The sequence below is a fragment of the Mastomys coucha genome, unplaced genomic scaffold (assembly GCF_008632895.1).
Source record: "Mastomys coucha isolate ucsf_1 unplaced genomic scaffold, UCSF_Mcou_1 pScaffold18, whole genome shotgun sequence".
Classification (NCBI taxonomy): domain Eukaryota; kingdom Metazoa; phylum Chordata; class Mammalia; order Rodentia; family Muridae; genus Mastomys; species Mastomys coucha.
Genome location: NW_022196900.1, coordinates 54,397,883 through 54,416,769, shown reverse-complemented (window position 1 = coordinate 54,416,769; position 18,887 = coordinate 54,397,883).

Below are 18,887 nucleotides of genomic sequence, written 5' to 3'. Positions count from 1 at the left end.
AAGGTGAGTTGATTTTGACCATATGTAGGAATAGCAGAGGGACAGTAAAGCACTTGAGGGTGGGGCTCTGTGGAAGCTAAACAAGTGCAAAGTAGAAAACACACACAGGCTGGGGAATGAATAACCAGCATTGCTAGACTAAGCCTAGACAACAGCACAATGGAGAAATGCTACAGCACTCCCCAGCTGGCTAAAAAAGAAAAAGAAAAGAAAAAAGAAAAGGTTCAAAGGTTCTCAAGCTTATCCTTACACTTGTTCCTTTCAGCTAGTACTTCATGTTCCTGAAATTCCGACTATTCTAACCTAAAGAGGCAGAAAAATAATGGCAAAAGAGGAAATTCAATAATGGTAAACTGTAAAAGCAGAAAATCAGCTAATTACTGTAGACACAATGACTAAATCTATTATGGACTTTGAGTGTGTCATACTTTAGGTAGCACTTAGGATGAAGCCAATGGCATATTAAGCCATCAATCCTGTCTTAATTATGTACATAAGTATATGTACATATGTATAATTAATTCATAGACTATTAACTCTCTATTAGGACAGACGGTTTATGTAATCAATAGAATTGCCCACATGGAAATATTGTTATCTTTTCTTTTACCTCCAAAGAGCTCAGTGTCAAAATGACCTGAATCAGATGAAACAGGTTCAGCATCAGAAGCATCCGTGTATGAATCTAGGCCTCTGGGCCTTTTAAAGCCCCAAGCTTCTGCTCGTATTATCCTACTCTTCCCTCTGGCCAGACTTGCATTCTGGTTCAAATGATCGCTCTCACCTGTTCTCAGCATTCACTTGCTATCCTAGTCTGAATTCACACTTTGATTTCTTTCAACAATGGATTACAACCTGCAAGTGTGGGCCAAAATAAATCGCTTCCCTCCCCAAGTTGCTTATGGCTGGAGCACTTTATCACAGTACCAGGAGAGTAACTAGAGCACTTTACTTAAGTGGTACCCTCTCTGTGAAATTTTCCTAGATTGTTCCATGATCATGGGGAATGAATGATTTCCCCCCTGGAGAATCATTACACTTACCAAAATGTGAAAATGTGAACATCTATGAATGTCTGTGTGTCAGGGATAACACTCTATTCTGTCAATCAGAGGATCCTTGAATTCCTAGTACAATACCTGACACATAGTGGATGTTCATAAAATAATATTTTGGTAACTGGGTAAACATGTTTTCTAGCGGAATATATTTCATCCATGCCCTAGTGCATGATACAAAGTAGATCAGCGATAGCCCCCAGAAAACTAAGCTCAGCCTACATCAGAGTTCTGAAGTCCACCTCTCAGTTAGTGTTCCTTAAAGAATTATGCTGTTGGCTTAGTCCTACCTCCAGTCATGCAGAGTAACCCTTCCTACCATCACTAATGCAAGTGGTCATCTTGGAGAAGATGAATCTACCTGAAAACTTAGGCTTGGCAGTAGAGGTGGAGAAGGATCAAGCAAGCACAGAAAGTAGCTCCAGATGTGACTTTACTAGAAGCAACTAACTTCATTGGTAGTGACAGGGAGACTTTCTGTAGTTAGATGCATTGCTGGGGTCTTCAAGTAAATATTCAGTATTTGCTTGCTGAGACAGGAATCACACTAATCAACACGTGTGTCCTTCGTCATTCGAAAAGAACTGTACTGACTGAACAGAGAAAAAGACGTTGCTTCCCCAGCTGCCCTGCCCCTCACCCCCATCACCCACTTTTCAGTCCTCTGAAGAACAAGAGCTTGAGAAGCTGAGAAGGGCACAGAAGTGAAAGTACCCTTATATCATTGGAAAACAGATTCATTTATGTGCTTCTCTAGGGAGACCAGAAACTTGAATTCTGTCTACAGATACAATTGCGCTTATCAACAGATTTGTATTTAATAGGGGAATAATTTTTACCTGGTTCCTTATCATCTCATGAGCTGCTGTGATTATCAAGCAGCAACATCAATTTGATATCCAGAAACACTTCACAAACCACTAATTGAAGCCTGGCTGTTAGCTCATTAGCACTGTTCCAGTGCTCAACAGGTCGAGGAGTGCCTGTGGTGGTTAAATCCACAGACTATGGAGTATATTTAGGTCTGCAGGGGCCTCTCAGACATCCTATATAAGGCCGTTGCTTGGCCCGGGCCTCTTTAAGGCCCTATCAGACTGTGGGGAGGCAAATGTTGAATAGGTTATCATTCTTACTCTCAAGGAACTCGCTCTGGAGAGAGGACACAGGAGAGGAAACGGACTATTCCAGTGGTATGAGGCACATGGTGTAAGCAAGCAATGCCAAGTAGAGGGGAGAAGACGCTATTATAAAGAAAGATTTCACAGAAGTGACATTTGAGCCAACCCAGGCAGAGACATGTAGATTCGAAGCACGAAAGCACCATGTGAAAGTACCACATGATGGGGGTGTGGGATCTGTTTGAAGAGGCTGGAAAGCAAATGGCACAAAGAAGAAAATGGGATGAAATGGGAGTGAGGTAAAGGCCAGCTTATGTACTGGCCTCTAGTCCATCCCTGTGTTTTCAATATTGGGGAACTTTAGAGGGATTTGAAGATGAGTGGGGATATGGTCAACATTGGAAATATTTACACTGCAATGGCTTGGGAGTGGAGAAGAGGAAATAAAGGAAATAAGAAAAAGATTTCATTTAGAATATCTAGGCTGTTTAAAGGAGTCCTAGAGCTAGGGAAGGAATGGGAAGCAGTTGGCTTAGCCTAAGCTATGTCACATACCTTTCTTGTTCTTCAGTCACCGGACAGATCAAATCTAAAAGGTGCTGTCAAGAGGCTATTTATCCATGTTGCTCTTCCCCCACTTGTCTTCCTCTCCAGTGTCAATCTGACTTCTTGAAGAAAAGCCATCTTGCAAAATAAAATGCAAAAAATAAAAATACAAAATAATGGAGTTGCAATGCCTAGGCTAGGCCACTAGGGTGAGAACTCCGTGGATCCTCAAGGCAGCAGGACACAGTGTGAAACTTTTTCTAGCCACCCAGAACTGACCAACACCATACAAACACTTTGCAGTATTAACAAATGCCTTAAATTCACAAAACACTTATTTCTCCCCAACAAGTAATTTGCATGTCTGTTCCGTGTGAGGCACTGAGAAGGTGGTGGAGAGGGAGACTGTCAAGAAGCCCCCTTCATGGAGTTTATAATCTAGTAAGAGAATACATAATAAGAAAAACAGGCAAGTAAATGCATGGCTGGGCATGGACCAATTTGGTGAAGAACTGGGCATTAGCGTCTAGAAAGATGGTCCAACCTTGGGCAAGGAGCAAAGAAGACCTCCATGGGAGAAGTACCCATGCTAAGGCTTCTTAGATATCTGACTTAAAGCTGGGCAGGGGAACCGGGAGGGAGAGTTAGGGAATTCCAAACAGAGGTCAGTCTAAGAGAAAGCGGTAGAAGGACTGCAGCATGCCTCAAGGCTATGCCAGAGCCTAGGTCACTGCAGTGAAATGAGCAACAAACGAGGGGAACGGAGAACAATCATATTTATACTCGGTAAACCCGAACACTTCTATCTCAATACGTTCTCACTTTTCTGGACACTAATAGCAGTTATACTTCATGTGAACAGACTCCAAAGCTCCTAGAGAAGCCTGAGTGCTGCTGTGGAGGCCGAGTGTCTAATCACAAGAGGTGCCATGATTCTATTGTGAGGCATCCACAACCTAGTCGTTCCCTGTTTCCCTGATTTCCTGGGAATCAGAGGCATCAGTGACCTTGAATCTTTCTCTGAGTACACATGCTGACTTGTACATGTAGGACCCCGAGGAGCTGAATAAGTCATCAGAAGGTTCTTTGATGTGTGTAGCATTTGAGCAAAGGTAATCAGATAGTCTCCAGAGAGATTCTGCCCATGTCTCAGCAGTGTCTAATGAACTTTTCTTGCCCTGCTGCAAACCCTCCCTTCCTGGAGGGAGCCAAATGTTCAGTGCTAAGAAGCCCTGGTGGTTTCTTGCTGTATAAACTTCCTTCATGTATGCACAGTAAAACCTTTCCCTGGGAGCTGACTCATTGTTGCTTCAGAAAATTGGGTTATCAGATCATTGATTGAGTTACTGCCTTCATAGGCTCTAGGTGCTTGTGAGACACCTGGATAGAATTTGGATATTTCTCAACTCTCAGAACCATCTGTCTGTCTATCGGCTCCTATTGATGGCTAATCTCCTCCAGGGTGTATTAATTCACTTTAGGAAGAACTTTGTCTGACCTTATCTCAGATCTTGTATGAAGGTGGACAGGCAACTGGGCTGTGATCTAAGTGAACTTTATACACGTTAGGTTGCTTATGGGGAGGGGTCAGGAAACAATACAAAATTTAAATGAGATGTCCAAACATGAAACAGGTCCAGGGAGAGCAAACACAGTACCTTAGAAATGCCCTGGCCTAACTATTTTTGGTATCTTCAGTTGCTTTATTTTACTATTCTCAGTGTACCAGGGAAGTTTCTTGCATAGAGTCAATTTCCCTGTGGCATTTCCTAGCTTCACATGTAAACACAACCATTACCAACAACACGTGATCTTTACTTTCATCTTTCTACTCTCCATAGCCCTTTTCTACCCCAGAGAATTTCCTCTCAGGTCCCATTGGCCAGAAGCAAATCACGTGTCTAAAGGCTCACACCAGACAAAAGAATTAGCCTTTGCCCAGCCATCTCCTTGACCTAAGCGAAAAGCCTTCTGTATTGTGTTAGCCATTAAATTCAAGCCACGGTGATATATATGTTATCCAAGGAGAGCCTTAACAGTGAATATGAGAGGCAACACATTCCTTCTTCCAGTGTTTCAGCAGCTGTGAAAGCACAGAAGTGGGGTAACCATCAATGTAGATCTCTAAATTTGATATTGATATTGATCAGAGTCCCCCATCTCCTTGAAGGCACTTATGGTATATATTTATTAATTGCATAACAGGAAAGCAGAACTGTCTGGTTCTGAATTCTGAGGTTTCAAGGGTGCTTGTGCAGTAGCATCGCTAAGCCTATTCTAAGCCCACTGAGAACCAACCTTCTGAATGAAGCAGTAATCTCTAGTAGGCACCAAAAGGATCTGCCATGGTATTTTATAATAGAATCTGATATCCATATACTATTCATTGTAGACACAGTTTTACAAGTTTCTACTTAGCAGCTAGGACTTACCGGGAGGACTCTAGGGCTTTATTTTATGTATGAGGAAATGAAGATTCACACGCTGCTCAATTTTATGAAATAAGTAATAGGTAGAAACTAGAGCAGATTCTCGAGTTGACGCCAAAGAGCTGCCTTTGTCCATATGTGACATTGCCCCAGAGTACTCTTACTACATAAATGTCTACCTCCGTTGACTTCATGACTTCTCTGTTACACGGATACTTTGCCGTCCTATTTTGTGTATAAAAATATTCAGATTCAAAGAAAAAACAAACTTGCTGAACTTCACAGAGCTGGGAAGACATCAGAACCCCTGTCCCTCCCATGGCCCTTTATTATTCTGCTGGATACACAAAGAACTGAAACATGGTGAGGTAGAGGAGAGAACTGAGGTAGAGCCAGCAGTTTCAGGATTTAGCATTAAGCACTGCTGGATTAGATCTGACCTCTGCTGCTTGTGGCTTGGAGTGTGGGGCAAGTTCTTTAATCTTGCCAAGCCCCAATTCCTTCCTTTGTAAAAAGGAAAGCAACCATAGCATCTACAAAAGGCTGTTGGGAGGATCATTTATAGAAAACACCTGTCTACAGCAGGCAAGTGACCATTAGCCATTTCTCGCTGTGGGCTCTTTACCTCAGGAAGAAAGAAACACACACACACACACACACACACACACACATGATAGCTGGGTTGAAACCATTTCCTATTAAAAATCCAATGAGGTCTCCAAGGGCCTGTGTCTTGGTGTTGTACAAGGGCTGGCAGGTCCTCTCTGCAGGCTGGAGAAAAGTTTTGTTTTGCCAGCTGTACTCAAAGGGGAATATTCTCCGGGCATAGCATTGTGAGCCTGTTTGGTTTGGCTCACAGGGATGTCAGCACATTTAGGAAGTGAAGTCAGAAAGAGGCAGAGTTTCAAACACAACTGGCTGCCTGCATACAAACGCCCAAGCAATCAAATACCAAGCCCAAGAAGGGTGCCTATCAGCCTAGGTTGCCCTCCCTGCCCCCAACCACCCCCACCCCACCCTGATATTGTCAGAGAAGCCTCTGAGAATAGCTGAATGTCTGAAAAGAAAGAATTGCCAGCACCCAGGCATGGGTTTGCATAGCATGTTGTCCAGGATGACACAGTGGTTATCACAGCCAGCCCCCTGCCTCCAGCAGAAGAATGACTAACTTGATGGAGGGACTAGTGTCTCTTCCTTGGATTCTGGAAGTCAAAGTGTAGGAGTATCGAGGAGGAAGATAATGGATTAGCAGTCCTAATTAGAAGGGAAAGAAAGGGCTGAAGACACGGAATTCTGAGAAAAGGACATGATGCCACTGTACTCTGCCTACAAGCCATGCCTAGAGAGTGGTGCAGAGGTCGGAGCTGCATTTCAATACTGAACACTAGCTGGGAGTGGGAAAATGTTTAACTTCTTTGGCTTTCGGTGGCTTTATTTATAAAATGAAGTTAATAATACCTATTTTTCTTGGATTGTTGTAAGGATTAAGAGAGCTGGCAAAGCATAGACATGTCCATTAGAACTTTTTGACTGCACGTGACAGAAAATTCAGTCTCAGCACAGGAATGTTACTGAAAAGCCATTGGTGGAGGTAGCTATGTATCTGGCTATCTGCAGGGCTCAAATGAGATCATCAGGCTTCTTTTTTCCTATATCTCTTGGTACTCCACTTCCTATGGGAACAATCAGCTTCCTCCTCATCTCTAGGTGGCAATGCCCAGCAGACCAGCTTTCTGTCCACGTAAATGACGTAGATGCAACATTTCCTCATGGGCTCCCTAGACTGTGTTTTATTCATGTCATATCCATTTATCAGTTGCCTTAAATATGGGTTATCCACTCACCTCTGAAACCAAGATATTGGGTTTCTGAAAATGATTTGGCCATGTAGGGAAGTTGAAGGAGATCTTCAAAGAAAAATAAAGACCTAGAAGGGAGAAGATAGGGAATTGATCTGGAAGGTCAAACAGAAAATACCTAATACTTGAGCCTATCTATTTGGTGATTGTTGTACTTATCATTAGCAACAGGACAAAGCGGCAGCCACTCCCATCTAATTTTGGGTCAAAATTCACCCTCTTCTATTTGATCTCTTTTAGTTAGTAGCCCATTCTTCTGCGAGGGTAAATACCCAGGAGGGCTGTATTGGATGATATAAGATGCATACAATTTTCAGTAAAGAGAGATGAGTTTGTTTGTTGTCATAGTTACTTCTAATTATCATCTTAACACAATCCAGAACCACCTGGGAAGAGAGGGATTGTCTAGATCAGGATGACCTGTGGACTTGTCTATGGGACATCTTGATTATTTTAATTGAGGTGAGAAGACACTACTACTTTAGATGAGACCATTCCCTAGAGAGAGGGGTCTAAATTCTATGAGCTAAGATAGTGAGCTGAACACTAGCATTCATACATTCATTCTTCACTTTATGCTTTTAGTTATGGATACAGAGTGTCTGCTGCCTTGGCTCCTCACAGTGATAGTGATAGACACAGAAATGGAATTCATACTTAAGTTGCTTATGAACAAGGTATTTTATTACATCAGTGGGGAATAAAGGTAGGAGAGTTGCCAATACTATGCTTACTACTAAAAATGGAATAATTTGGATAAACTGAGGCAAAGAGTTGAATGTTCTTTAAGCAATATTTTGAAAACCTGCCCTGGCTTTATTTTCTTCTATTAACCTTCATGTTTCATGGCGTCAGTATCAATGTCTCTGTAAGTAGTTCCACAACTCAATGACTAAAGCAGTAAAGGCAGAAGAGAGAATGAAACAAACTAGTACCATGACTGAATTATGAGGAGACACTAAAGGTGAGTGTTAGAAGTAGCAAGGAGATCCATAAAGTTAGGACTTAAAACCTCCCTTAGAGGAAGGCTCCATACACAGGGCAGGGATTCCAAAAGTTCAGCCTAATACTCCATGACCAAATTGTCCCCTTCTTGGAATGAGTCAAAGCTCATAACACCAGGAATCTAGGATATGAGAGAAGTACCTAAAAACACCTAGTAATAAAAACTGGCTTTAAGCACATGTGAGTGGTAGTTCCCAGTGTTACAACTATGAGAACACTGCACCAGACTGATCTGTATTGTGTGTACTAAGACAAGTCTGGGCTAAAATAGGGTAAGTAATTTGTGTCACAAATGGCCTTACAATCTTTCCCTGGTAATCTACTGTGATAGCTAATGTTCACTGTCAACTTAACTGCATTTGAAAACACCCAGAAGACACACCTCTGGGTATGTCTTTTGAAGGAGTTTCCAAAGAGGTTAATGTGAGGGAGAGGAAAGATCCAGTCTGAATGTTAACTGCGTCATCTCATGGGTTGAAGTTTCGAGGTGATAAGGAGAAAGGATGAAGTTACATGACAATATCCCTTTGTTGCCCAACTATGGACACAGTGTGACTAAGCAACTCACACTACTGCCACCATGCCTACTTACCCCCATAACAGGCTATATCCCTTCAGACTATAAACCAAAGCAAACTATTATCCCTTTATGTTCCCTTGTGTCAAGTATTTGGCCACAGCAATGAAAGAAGAAAAGTAGACATTAATATGGGTTTGATTTCCCACCACAAGATGGTGTTCATTCTACTCCTTCATCCCATGTTTATTGAATATCACTTCTTCTACAATCAAGAAGTAAACCTGGAGGAGAGAAAGCAAGAAAAGGAGAGAGAGAGAGAGAGAGAGAGAGAGAGAGAGAGAGAGAGAGAGAGAGAGAGAGAGAGAGAGAGAGAGAGAGAGAGAGAGAGGGAGAGAGGGAGAGAGAGAGAGAGAGAACTAACAGCATTAGGTATGTTGACTGCTATCATAGCATTGAATACAGTGGGAACTGAGAAAAAATACCCCTGTAATAGAGTTCATTAACTTCTCCCTAGCTGTAGAAGGTACTTTGACTTGCATCTTAAGGAAATGAATAAAAGTTGGCCATTAAAATGGGAGGATGGTGTTTTGGTAAGAGGCAACATCAGGAACTAGGGTAGATGTGATTCACAGTGCCTGTCAGTCAAACCTCAACTATTTTCAGACCAAGCAGTTGAAGTTGAGTTTGTCAAATAAGGAAAAAGAGCTATTAAACAGATGTGACTCACCGGCCTGATGGAGCTTAGCTCTTTGTAAAGGCCCAGAGCAAGCTGTGTACCACAGGTGTAGTAAAAGCACTACCAGGGCTGTGGGGGGCTGGGCAGAGAGGGGATTTACTCAGCCTAGTCACTAGGAAAGGTTTTCCAGGAAGTGACCTTTCAGCTGACCCTTCAAAGAATTAGTCAGTGATGTCAAGGTGTGGGCCTGTCTTCTGCAAGGATAAGTGTTAAAAGTAGCAAGGGGCCCCTAGAGTCGGGACGTAAGGGTTCCCTCAGGGGAAGTCTCCACATACAGGGCAGGGATTCCACGAGTTCAGCATAATATTCTATGACCAAATTTAGTGCCCAAACCCTCTAGTTTTCAACCACCTCAGAAGTTATATGGCAGTTAACAAAGAACAATCTCTTCCTGAAGGCCACACTACTTCATATTAATGTATAATTGTGGATCCCTGTCTCCGAGAAATGATTGTTTCTTCTGTAGCTCTTGTGATAGGGTTGTTTGCATTTCCTCATGGAAGCATTATAGAATCTGTTCCAGATGAGGGAACCAAGGCAGTGTGATTGTAAGAAAGTCCTGGGACTCCAAGGGACAGGAACAGGATTTGACTTGAAGATCAAGCTCTCGGTCACCTTATCAAGCTACCTCTGCAGATGATGTGGCCACATTTTTCTTATTGATATAACAGATACCTGACAGCAATAACTTAAGAGAGATACTTATTTTGACTCATGGTCTGTCATGACACCTGGGTCAGCTCTTCCCATCATGGCTGCAACATTCATATCTTAGCAGATCAAGAAGCAAAGAACCCAGCTTCTAAAGTCCTAACCACAGTGTAATAGTTTTACATGTCCACTCGCCACAACTCAGAATTGTTGGAGAGAGAATTGTAATAAAAGGATTATCTAAATCAGGTTGGCCTGTGGGCATTTCTATGGGGGATTCTCTTGACTGTTAATTGGTGCAGGGAGACTCACCCCATTGCGAGACTTCTTACTATTTTCCTATGCACAGTCTCGAGGTAGAGAAGACAAGGGAAAGGTGGATGAGAGAAAGCAAGTATGGAAGTGTTTGTTTCACTCTGGTCTTGACTGTGGAGGTGTTGATTTCTCTCTGATCTTGACTGTGGGCATGATATTGCTGGCTGCTTGAGTTTCTGCCTTAACCCCATCCCGCTCAATGATGGGTACACCAAATAAACTTTTCTTCCCTGCAGTGTTTATCAGAGTATTTTATTACAGTAACAGAAAGGAAAATAGGATGCCTATGGATCTACCTCTGCTCGCAGGCCTCCTGCCCCAAAGGTCCTACAACAGCACTACTAGTTGGCAATGAGACTGTAGAAGACTTTCATATTCAAACTGTAATAAGACCAAGAGCCTTGGAAATGCTGTAAGATTCCAACAGCTCAGCAGTTGCTCACGCCTGAGTACCACCTGTGGCATCGTGGGCTTACAGTGAATACCAAGTCCTTTTCCTTATCACAGAGGGAGAATTGGAAAGCCAAGCGGCCACATTTTTTCTCTCTTCTATCTTTCTCTGGGCTTTATGCCCTGTTGTTTGAAGTTTCGTTTCAGATAAAAAAACATCAACAAATAAACCACAGTTTGCTAGGCCACTGAATTTCAAGCAAATCTGATAGAAAGCTAGAAAGAATTGGGATTTTCTCTCTAATATATCAAACATCACAGTTAGCACTCCTCTGAGCAGCTTGGCTGCATTCTGTAAGGAGAACAGATCACATTTGTGGGTGGGAAGTGGGACTCGCTATTCTGACTTGTTCTAGGGTCTTGAGATCTGGATTCATGTCCTGCTTTTGAGCTGGCATGTCTGGTTATCCAAATGTGACTAACCAGTTGTTTCTTGCCCAATGTCTCTTAGAAGCAGCTTCTTTCCCAAGTACCAGGACAAATCAGGAGCACCTCTTTGACAATGTCCTGAGTCTTAGCGAGGATTTGACGCTCACTGTGAAATCATAGTAACAGACTCAAAACTTAATGTGTTTCCTTACATCACAAGTCAGCTAGACCTTCTGTTTGCTCAAGTGCACTGTGGTTTGCCCTGTTCCCTGATGTCTAAACAAAAACAAAATCCATGCTTTTGGATGAGAGAACTGAAGAAGGAAAGTCACGATTGTTGGAATGGGAAAAGTAACACAGAGACGAAAGACTCTTGTTTCTTTAAAGCGAGATAATTAGTTTTGCTAAATGCTCTTTCTTTACCATTTGGCTAGTCTACAGATTAGTAGTATAAATCAAATAAAGGAACAGTAGATATCCAACACATTAAGTAAATACGCCACAACTCTCCTCCACAGCATCACTGAGTTAAAACCGATGCCGGCAGATGGTGCCAGAGGGCAGGCTTCATGCTCCCTGTTCCTCCCACCCACTAACCCTCAATTCAAGACTAGAAGGCCTAGCCAACAAATTCCACTGGGTCAAAAGTATAGCTGTCATTGGTCCTAGAGGATCAAGTATAAACACATTTTTTTTTTTTAACAGTCTGGTAAAGAGAGTGCATCTGAAATGCCCTTGTTCCACCAGCCAGTGGCCAGAAAGCCAGGACAGACTGTATTTATAGGATAATTCCTACGTCAGGAATGAAGAATGAGACTTAGCAGGTAGAAAGGCCTTGGGAACCAAGAATTCAAAGAGCCCAGGAAGAGGACTGGGCTCAGCACATATGTCTTATAATGAGATACAGGAGACTTGCTTTGTCGAGATGATGACTGGGGTACTCTTGTGGTATGCTGGGGAAAAGTTGGAAGAACTATATTGGAATTCTAGGTATGAGACTCTGGGCAGGTCTCTTTCCTTTGATGAATAATAATCTAGTCATACAGCCCACAGATGAAACATTTGTAATGGATGAAAAAGGGGTTGATATATGGAAAAGGCTCCAACACTCCGTATTCTGCAACTTTCCCAATCATAATGCGATAAAGCATTCATATGGATATCAGGACAAAGTGAGCAAAACAGCTTTCACATTTACGATATAAATATAGATATGTGTATATCAATATCATCTATATGCACATACATACACACAATACTAATTCTCCTTGTGCTTATCTTAATATATATAAACAGCTGATGCTCATATATATATAGTATGATATTAATTATATAAAGGTCCAATTCACCTGCAAGAAAAACTAAGGGATATGGAAAGACACACTGATATTCAATGAACACCAATTGTTACCATAGGGAATAAGAATTGAGTCAACTAGGATCAGGTTACTCTGCACAAAAATCCGACAGCCAAACAGAAATGGCCTTAAGGAGTTAGAGATTTGTTTCCCCTTTGTAAAAGGGGTTTTGAGAAAATAGAAGACTAGCTCAGGGACTGTGGTTTAGCTGGCATTTGCATCTTAGGAACTGGAATTTCCCCCGCCCCAAAATCTAGGGGAAATGTAGTTATTTCTGAAGGTTAGGGTTATTCGACACTGTGAATTTATGCTAAGTTGTATGAAAGGCTTCCAAACTAAATTTTCCTTTGCTCCCTTCCAAGCTCTCAGGAACAGAGAAAAGATGAGGAGAACCCAGTGCTATAGAAAGAAATGGGGCCTGAACACCAGATGCTTAGCTGTGTCTTCATAGGAATCTTCAAAGCCCCTAGCATGAGGTCAACGTTTTGTTTCCCAGCTTATAGAGGTAGGACAGTGAAGTCTGAAGATATTAAGTACTTTCCCAAGATCCCACACCAAAGACAGTTAAGATGAGGTCCAAATCCAGGTGAAGAAGTGTATTCCTGAGCCTTTGGGGGGTGTGTGCAATGCTGTCTGTGAAAATATGGGCAATTTCTTGTTAAAGCATCTAGGCCCAGGATGGAGACCCAGAGACAAACATTCCATTGCCTTGAGTCTCTGTGTTCTTAACGATGATATGATAGTGTAGATTTAAATTTTTTCTAAGGGCAGTTCTGCTCTCTGATAGTTTGGGTTTCCACATCTACTTTTATCAAAGGCATGCAACAAAAGAATCAAATAACAGGAAGGGTGAGCCTCTGGCAGGATCCTTCCTGGGGTCAGGCGTCCAGGAAAGGCCAGAGACAGTGCTGCAGGGTAAACAAGCTGAGGTTGGTGCTTATGGCACCCTTGTAGGTTTTCACCACCTCTGCAGGCCCTGACTTTACCATCCAGGCACTCTGACCTGTAATACCCTAACAGTATTAGTCTCTTGCTACTCCTACTTATAAGGGGCCTGATGCCTGCAATTCTGGTTGCTGTCTAGCTGCAGAGAGAGCTCTGGTTTGCAAGGGAGTAGAAGGTGTTCCACCAACATGGATAGAAATGGACTCATACTGGGATACATGACTTGGCAGGAAGAGCATGGGCCAGTTCTTCAGCTCCACTTTTGCCTATAGCCAAATGTTCCTATGTAGTTCATAACTCACACACCTCTTTGTGTCAGTTATGAAATGAGACTGACTGTTAATTTATGTTAGTGAATAGTACTCTATCCATCCATCCATCTATCCATTCATGCATTCATTTATCTATCCATCAATCTATTCATCCATCCATTCATCTACTTACCCATCAATCCATCCATCTATCCATCAATTCATTCATATATCTATCTTTCCAATTAGCTATACCCAAAGGGACCTATAACATATATCCGATCCTTTTCTTTCTACTTCAGGTTGAGCACCTCATACTATTGAATTAGCTTCTTTTCCTCTCCCAGATGAGCGTTGCATCACCTGCTCCCTGGCAAAGGAATCTCATCTTCCTCGGAACTACGGCACCAGCTTTCTAAAAGGCCTCTGTCATCTATTTTGTTCTGCAGTGTTCATTTCCATTCCCCTATACAGAAGGTGTATAAACTAAGCCAGGGGAAGCTAGAAAATTAGAGAACCTCTTCACAGGACAGGATATTCGATCACAATCCTTTCTTTCTCTAAGTCTTGGTGGCTTTTTGTGACTCCAAGAACAGAAATGACAGTCTTTGCTTAGATCTCGTCTACCACTGGGCTCTTGCTGCTCACCAAATTTCTTCTTGCATCACCATTTTTCTGCTCACCTTTCTCCAGTTTTTCCGAGAGTGCCCTAAGCATGTGCTATTCCACTCACAGCACTGGTTCTCTGAGGACTCCTAGTCCTACTTAGGAGAACAGTAAATGCCAGGCATCAAGATTCAGTAGGGTCTTCCCTGATTCCCCCAGAAGCAGTCATCCCTCTTGTAGGTCTTTAGCGCTATCCAAGTAACTAAGGCACGGGCGCCTGTGAGATAATTGGCAATGTTCCTTCCATTCAGAATGGAAGTTGCAAGACGCAGTGCCTGGGCTCGTCACTGGTTTTCTGACTCCTATCATAGTGTCTGGCACATCATCTATACTTGAGAAACTTGTACTGGGTTTCTGTCTTGGACAAATTAAGATCTAGTTAAAGTTCCCACTTGAGAATCCCCTAAGTGACCTGTAAGTCTTGTGGTACAAGAAGGAAAAGAAGAAAAAAAAGCACAGAAAATTGAAAGTTGATGAAATATTACCTCATGGCTGGTTAACTCAGACTCCACCTTCTATGAGGCAGAAAATATGGGGGAAAAGCTAAGTGTTCCAGGTCCAGGTTTCTTTACAAAGTGATTCCTATTGGGAGTCAGAGATGAGAGAAACTCTGTAAGTTCAAGCTTGGCCTGTCTATTTAGTGAGTTTCAGAACAGCGAGGGCAACACAAACAGACCCTGCCTCAAAATGATGATGATGGTGATGATGATAGTGGTGGTGATGATGACGGTGGTAGTGATGATGATGATAATTAATAATAATAAGCCATCTCTAATATACACAGACTCTATAAATAATCTCCCCATCCCCTAAATATGCAAGACATTTCATCCTCCCTTCTCTGACTCTTTGACATTGATTAAATCTGCTTAGCTATATGTCTCACCTTGTTGCAATGTTCTACAATTGCCTAATTTATCTTTATTCATGGCTTGTTCCTCTATCCTCCTATATCTAGCATAGTGGATCTCATAAGAGGTACTCCATTAAGACTTGGTAAATGGATAAATAAATGGATGAATGGGTGATAAATTGTATTTGTATTAATATCTTCTATCTCATGGATTCTGTTTGTTACTTTGAATATATTTTATGTGTCTATAATATTTCCAAAAAGGCTAGAAGGGGGAGTTGGAATATTTCCAGTTATCTGTCATTAATTGCTAGATGCCGTGGCTTTGCTTCCCTTTGCCCAGTGAGATAGTGGATCAGGTCAGCAGCCAGACTAGGGTAGGCACTGGATGTGGGACCAAGGTTAGACCCTGGAGAAGGACATAAGAGATATGCCAGGGTGGAGAGACTGGATGTAATGCAGAAGGAAACTATATGCATAATGCTTTTTTTTTTTAATTTAAATACATAAAAAAGACAGAAAAACCTGGTTCAATGACAGATGTTCAAATTATTATATAAAGCTATAAAGATTGCAACAGTTTGGAACTGGAAAATATCAACTGACAACTCAGCTGAAGAGAATAAACAGTAAATTAGAAGTTTCATAAAATTTGGATATATGAGTACTTAATTCACTTTTACTATTAATGTGAGAACTTTCCTAAAAAATAATAGTAACTTTTGTATGACCCTCAATAAGTTCTACATATTATAGGCTTAAGAGATGACTTAGTTTTGAGGGTACATGCTGTTATTGCAAAGGACTGGAGCTTTTTTTTTTTTAAAAAAAATCTACTTTTCATGATTCGCAAGCTTCTGTAACTCCAGTTCCAGTAGCTATGACAACCTTTTCTACTGACATCTACATGCATGGTGTACATGTGCATACGTACACTCAGGCACTCACACATACACATAAAAAGAAAACAAATCTTTAAATTTTTTAAATAAATACATAGAGTTAATTTTTTAAAATGTTCTTTTTTATTACATTTCACCTACATATAAGCAGAGACACATGTGACATACAAGTGCCATGGTGTACATATGGAGGTCATAGGAAAATCTGAAGGAATTGGTTTTCCTCTTCTATCATGTGAATCCCAGGAATTGAACTCCAATTGTGAGGCTGATGAAAATCATCTTTATTGATAATCATTTCACCATCCCAAAATGTTCTTATGGCATAGAAAAACTGGGAAGGTATCTGACAAAGAAGAAAAGAATGAAAGAATGCACGCTTACTGCACAAGTGCTTTGTAGTGGTGCCCTGGGCATCTGCCCTGGCTATTAGTTTTTTTTTTTGAATAATCATTGATGTATAAATGCAAGTTACAACACAACCAGATCAATTCTATTAGTCACAAGTAGCCTGTAAGAATTTCATCCATTGATAAGAGAGATCAAGATAGACAATTCACTCCAGAATCTTACTGTGCATAGTTCATAATCTGTTCTGTGCTATTGGGCTTAAGCTGGCCTCATAGTAAACCACAATGGGAAGGGAAATGTAATTTTATCCAGAATGAAGATGATACTTTTAAGGGACCTAACTCTCAGCAGTTTTCTCTGGCTGACAGCATCACCCAGCCTCGCTAAAACTTCCTTTATTGTCTATAAATGAAACAATATTTTAATGAACCTTTTCTACAGCAAAGAGAGATTGTTCATGTAAAGCAGGATCCCTAGTAGAAAAGTAATCAGATAGCATCTGTTACAGGCTAAGGATTATTGATAAATTGTAGGACTAGTATGCACACCATTAGCCTCCTTTGCAGAATCAAGCATAGGACAGGTCCTTGCTGACAACTGCTTTAGAAGTGACCACCATTTTTTTTTGTTCTAACATGTGCAAAGAATAGCTGGACAGTTCTGGCCCAGTGTGGAATATCAAGACAACACTGACTTCCAGGTGGGGAAACTCTTTGGACTTTATTTCCTTGTTGAGGAAGAACATGGTGATGCTGCTGCTATGATCACTTGATCATTCCTGCCTCTCCAGCCTCAGAGGGAAACCTGACCCTAAAATTTCATCACAGAGTTGACTCATCCATCTCCTGAGACCACCCAGAAATGTTCAAAGATCTTTTCAGTCCTGGCTATAGGGCATCACATCAAGAATGTCTAGACAACTGACCAAAGACTCAGGATAGATCTCATAACTACTTCCATGAACTAGATTCCCTAGAGGGTCCAGTTATCTTATGGGTTTTCTGCCAACAAACCAGGCTCAATATCCTACATAAATAAAACATTTATGTGGTGTTTTCCTTTTTCTGGACCTAACAACAATTAATCTGCTGTACTTCAGCAAATTGCATCTACACAATATTCTCATCACAGTATATACAGAAATTCAGAAACTTGGGCGCTCACAAATATCACAGTCACTAATCTAAGACTGTCTTTATAATGATGTTAGTCACGTGCCACCTCTCTAGGAAATATTTTGCAGGTAATTTGAAAAGAGTAAAGTGGTCTGTCCAAGGTCACTCAGCTAGTCAGTACCACAGCTGACAGTATAATGCATATTCAATCAGGGTCTAAGCCATGGACTTCCCTTGATACCATGGTGCCTTCCACCATTATCTTACTACTAGTTGTACCTAAGTATCCCTCCCCTGAGCCTAGGGCCAGATATTCTCCAAGGCCTTTTGGTTGATGGTCTGGATCCATATATCCAACTCTTTCCATTTCTTTTCTTTGGCAATGAGGATCCAAAGTCTTTTGTTGCTGGTAGAACGCCTGCTGGAGATGAATAGAGCCTCTCCAAAGGTAATAGATAACACTCCCTTTATTCCAGAGACTGAGGAGAGTTCTGGCCATTTGTATTTTAGCATGAGAATGTGGTCAAGCCATCCCTTTAAGGGTTGCAATATTTCTATGGTGCCCTGCTCCTGGAGGGGTTTGCGAGAGGCTAAGAGATGGTTCACCATTCTGTATTCCCCAACCTTCACCCATCTGTTCACTCTGGAATAACCAGTATGAACAATGCCTTGTCTCCACGCCTGATCCTTGACAATTGTATGCCGTCACTTCTTATTATATTTTTGCATTGTAAAAGCAGCGTGCTCATTGTGTGTTCTCCCACTGCTATGACAAATCTGTCCTTTCCATGGCAAAAGCATAAAGGGAACTGAGTGGTCGATGGAGCACTATAGCTCGTAATAAGTACAAATGACACCCCACTAAGGTGCTCAACAAATGTTACTACCAGCTTAGTTTTTGATAAAGATCTCTCTCCAGCCAAGGGATTTGAAAGAGGGGGCTAAGAAACAGGATATTTAAACACTTCAAATGATTTCCGCAGAAGGCCTTTCTGCATCTCATTGAAGGAGCGAGTCATCTTCCTGTGCGGAGTGTTCTACAGCTACTGAGTAATGAGAAGGGTATTCAGGTCTGGCTGCTGTCCCTGTGTACTTGGTGAGGTCTGTGGCACTGCAACTTCCTTCTCAGAAAGCAGAGGTGCTGCTACATGCCCCATAACACAGATTCTTCTCCGGGCTGCAGAACAACTGGAGTTGCTGACGGCTCTCTAGCTTTCCAGCCAGTGCATCTGTGGCTACTGTGGCTTACCCTGAGGCTGGGCAGGGAAGTTCCTCTTCCAGGAATGCATCCATCTTTGCAGCATACCCCATTGAGTGAAATAGTGAAAGGTCAGTGGTGGTAGCAGGCAGCAATTATGTGTTTGAGACAAACTAGGCCTTAGCTTCGGCT